Source organism: Rhinatrema bivittatum, unplaced genomic scaffold (genome assembly GCF_901001135.1).
Source record: "Rhinatrema bivittatum unplaced genomic scaffold, aRhiBiv1.1, whole genome shotgun sequence".
Classification (NCBI taxonomy): Eukaryota; Metazoa; Chordata; class Amphibia; order Gymnophiona; family Rhinatrematidae; genus Rhinatrema; species Rhinatrema bivittatum.
In genome coordinates, this window is record NW_021820833.1 from 24455 (window position 1) to 29115 (window position 4661).

A 4661-nucleotide genomic window follows, 5' to 3' on the forward strand; every position below is an offset into this window, starting at 1 on the left:
GCAGTTGCCAGCATCTAACTCCATGTCTGGCACTGTGTGTAGCTTCTGCTGTCCTCTAAAAAAAAGACGTGACAGCCTCACACAAGAAGAAGAGAGCTGTGCTGGAGCTGAGCCACGCCCATCACCAAAGGAAGGGACATCTTCCAGGGCCACCCGCTGCCAGAGGGAACCCGCTCACTGCGCCAGAGCTGCTGCCAGGAGGAGGAGGAGGAGGGAGGTTTTGTGGTCTTCTGAGCAGAGGGGGTTGAGAGGAAGCGGGAGAAGAAAGGTAGATGTGGAGCAGAGAAGGGAAAGCAAGACAAGAAAACTGAGGGTATACACAGCAGTGGAGAGGAGATGGATGGCAGGGGAGGGATGTGGAGCTGAGGAGAAAGAGGGAAAGAGTGCAGGGGACGTGGACAGGGGAGATGCTGTGTAGAGAGGACAGAGTGGGAGACAGACATGGGATATGGCTGGACAATGTGTTTCACTCTTTCATCTCAAGTGTGGCACATTTTCTTAAGGGTCCCCTCCCCCCCCCCCCTCCTTTGTTTAGGGGAAGCCTAAGAGCTACATCCAGCCTTGAGGGTTGGGAGAGGACAGGACATAGGGGTGACAGAAGAGCCTCAGCCAGGAAGGGAAACAGGGCACAAAAGTAGAAAAGCCAGGATCCTGCACAAAGGATGAAAAGGAGAAAAGCTGAATCAAACCTGAGGAGAGGCAAGAGAAGGTAGAGAGGGGTCGGAAAGGGAGATTGAGGTGAAGAACAGTAAACTAGGAGAAAATGGAAGGGGGGAAATTGGTGTCAGAAACCACTCCCTGGTGCCCCAGTTCTTCAGGAAGGTGGATTACTGCCTAAATGCTATGTCTGTGCCACTATCATAAGCAGCTATAAAAAATTCCTCCAGAACTGATTTGTCAGGGATGAACATTTGCCATGTACCCCTCCCCCAACAGCAATTTGATTGGAAAGAGCAGGCATATATGGCAAGTACATTTTTTCCCTGGCGAGTGCACCACCCCCACACCACGAAGCAGCCCTCTGTCTCCTTCTCCAGTCCCCCATTCACTCCTCACACTCCATCCCCTCGCCCTCTTCACACACTATTTCTGTACTTTTCTCTCCACTCATCTTTCCCTCCTCAGCCCTCTCACTTTCCACTGCATTTATCTATCTGATTTATATTCCACCTTTCAGGCACTTCAAGATGGATTACATTCAAGTACTGTGAGTATTTCTCTGTCCCCAGAGGGCTCACAATCTTTACTCCCACACCCTTGCTGCAAATCTGTCTCCCCTAAGTGGCCCTGCTGCTGCCTCCTTCCCATGCTGCTGCCCCAGTAGAGGCCAAAGATGCTTTCTCCTCCGATCTGGCCCACCTCTATCTCATCCTGGGCTCTGACTAGACTGCAGACACCTCAGCCGATACCTCTACCACATCCCAAGCCCTTACTGGGCCAAAGACATGGCCTCTTCCCGCCCCCAGGGCAATCTCTTTAGTTGAGAAAATCTTTTTGAAATCCTGAAAATGTGTATCAGAAAACTCTTGAGTATTTTAGCTGGGACTCCCTCCAGCTGATCTCCTGGTGAGCAAATCCAGGAAGTTCACAGATACCTGCCAGGACTTGTACAGCAACAAACTCGCCCAAATGAAACACTGCAAGTATTTAGCTCAGGGGCTGGGAAAAAGGAAACATGCCAGACTGAATACAGAAGCGTTACACACAAAGAATACCTCACCTCATTCACACAGGCAAACCATAGACAGACCCTCACCAAATACAAAGAAGTAGCTTAATATTAAGAGGTTTTGTTTTCCTGCAACCCAAACCTCCCTTTCTTTGTTCTACGACATGCTGGTACATTCCCAGAAATGGCACAGATGGGGGAATCTACTCCAAGACATTCTTTTTGCATCAAGTCATTTGCTTTAATCTGTAGACACATCTTACACTTTTCAACTTTGGGTTTTTCAAATTTTCAGAAAACAAAAGCAAAATAAGACATCAACATGAAGCACTTCAAAGTTTTCAACATATTCAAAGAAAATTTGTAAGCCAACTTTACAAGAGATACAAACTTATTGTGACTACAAAATGGCAAATATCACTGTTGTGAAAAGTGAGTTTTGTCAGGTTAGTGTGAATGAGGAGGAGGAATTCTGAGAGGGGAGGTTAGTGGGGTAAACAAGCCAGAGAGAAGGAAGAGGGGTAATCTGTGGCTGGAGTCCTGAGGACTGTGAGATTGGTAAATTTCAAAACCTGGTGGATCACTGGTGGAAGTGAAACAGTGGTGTATAGATCCCATGCTGCAGCCAAAAGACATTTGCTAGAGACAAGTTTTATTTTGGAAAGAAAAATAGTTGAATTGCATTATGTTTGCATGAAATATGCCAATGAGGATGACACCATTGAAAGGAGAATATATGCTGGATTTTCACTTCTCATTGCCTTCTTTTGCTTCCCCTCTTCAAATCCGGGGTGATTATGAGACTGAACTAGATTTTGCCAGATTCCACCTCGCACTGATAAGGTGGGCTCGTTTCCATGGGTTCGGGTGTGGTATGAACAAACAGCGGGCCGCTCTGTGGCTGCTGCTGTGGCCACTGCCAGGTCGGAGCCAGGATGATGGGTTCGGTGCTTTCCTGCAGCCGCTCCCAGTTCCCTCTGCTCCCACGGATCCCTGCCAGCAGTACTGCAGTGAAGACCAGGGTCAGTATGGTCACCCCACCCAGCCCGAGCCATACTCCGATAATGATGCGGCCCTGATTCTGGAACATGGCAGAGATGGCAGCACTGCAGGACTGCAGCGTGAAAACAGCTAGTCCTGACCGCGCAGGGCAGGTGTTGGTGATGAGCTGGTCAAGGACTCCTGTCATGCCGCAGCAGTTAAGCACAAGGTGCAGCACCCTCAGGGTCAATCCCAGAGATGTCTTCTGTGTCTGCAGAAACTTGATGTAGGCATATGTGTAAAGATTCTGCAGCATGGCAATCACCCCATCCTGGTTGGCAAATATTACAGTGACCACAGCCAGCTCGATAACCAGGGCTGCCAGGAGTAAGGCGAAAAACACTCCCAGAGTACTCAGTGATTCCTGGCCTGCGCCAAAGCACCCCAGAGCACCCAGCAGCGCCATGAAGGCACCGACTGCCATCAGAACGTAGACAGCGTTATAGAAAGTGGTGTTACTCGACTCCAGGTCCAAGACCTCTGCCTGACCATTGTTGATCCACATCCAGAAGCCAAAAATCAGAATTACCATCCCACAGATCAGCAGGAGGGAATTAAAGACCACCAGATATTGTTTAATGCATGCAGTTCCCCCTCGGACAGCCATGGTGACAGTGGTGGGGAAACCTCCTTTCTGTAGATGTTTTCTCGTATCTGGTTAAGATATAAAACAACAATAAGTCATTTTTGCATTTGCTTTTTGAAATAACAATAAAAAGCTTACTCCATTTTTAGAATTCATGCTACAATAACTTCTCTCACCTTTGCAAAACTGCCTCTCTCAAAGAACTTTCAGCAGAAGATTCAGGAAAGTGCTGCTCTAGGTCTAACTCTGCAGTGCTGGGCTGGTTATGGCATGCTTAGTGTCTTTTGTCTTAACAAAGGAAAACTAAGTTTCGATTTCTCTCATTCAGGAATTTTGTGCAGTTGAACATGCTAGGGTCTTAATGCCCTACTTTTTCAAACTTTTCACAAACCATAAGGCCAATAACGTTCTTGGTACTGAATTGACTGATTCCCAGCTCTCTTTTCTCCCTCGACAATCATATCCATCTACAAACCTGTTTTACTGGTAAAGAGTTTCCTGTGGAAATTTAAATAAGAGTTTGCAGCCTCTGTTCCAAGCATGAGGTAAGTAAATATGGGATATTCTCTTCGCTTTAGAGATACACAGTTTTAAAAAATGATTGAACTATTAATGAAATGGAAGATGCCCAAATGGACAGTAGCCAGGGCTTAAGGCTCCATGAATGATGCAACTGTCCTCAGCTCTCAAACTTGTGCTAATTCAGCCCCCTTTTGTGCCTGTGACTACGTGCTCTGTTGGACTGAACTCAGGAACAGAAAGACAAACACAGACAAGAGAGAGGGGTACACTAAACAAAATCTCTCAGAAACCAGCCTCGGCTCTTTTAAGGTAGCAAGATTACTAACACGGACTCTAGGTACTTACCAGAGTGCTCCTGGCCTCTAGGAGAGAGAGCAGCAAATGCTTCAGAAAGGCAGCAGGAGATGATCTGGCCTTTCTCTCCTGTGTGTGCCGTCCCCTCCCCCTCCCTCAATATGTTTGTCAGCAACTTGCCCTCTTGCTCCGGTCAGTTGAACAGGGCGGATCCAGGACTGGTTTTGCCTCATTGCATGCAGGGACTTCTCCCTATGAGGAGCGTTGGATGCTCCTGCAGTAGGGTTTGCAAAAAGCTTTACTTTTCTTTCAGTTATAAAATAATCTATATTTCTGTCCCTATTCTGTTGAGGCTCCAGGTGTCACTGTTATTTGCAGTTTATTTTGTAACCCTTGCGTATGAATAATGAAGCAATAAGAAACATCAGAACAAGAAAACGAAACTTAAACAAAGAAGAGAAATTAGCTTCCACATGTGTCACAGGCAGCACAAGGAGCAGTACAAACTGTTATAAATCAGCTAGTTGACAAGCTAGGAGTAGCAATCTG

The 4661-nt window shown here is 46.9% G+C and overlaps 1 pseudogene; it reads right to left on the minus strand.

Moving 5' to 3' along the window:
- Positions 1-1885: 1885 nt before the first annotated feature.
- Positions 1886-4317, minus strand: LOC115082192 (annotated as a pseudogene).
- Positions 4318-4661: the final 344 nt, after the last annotated feature.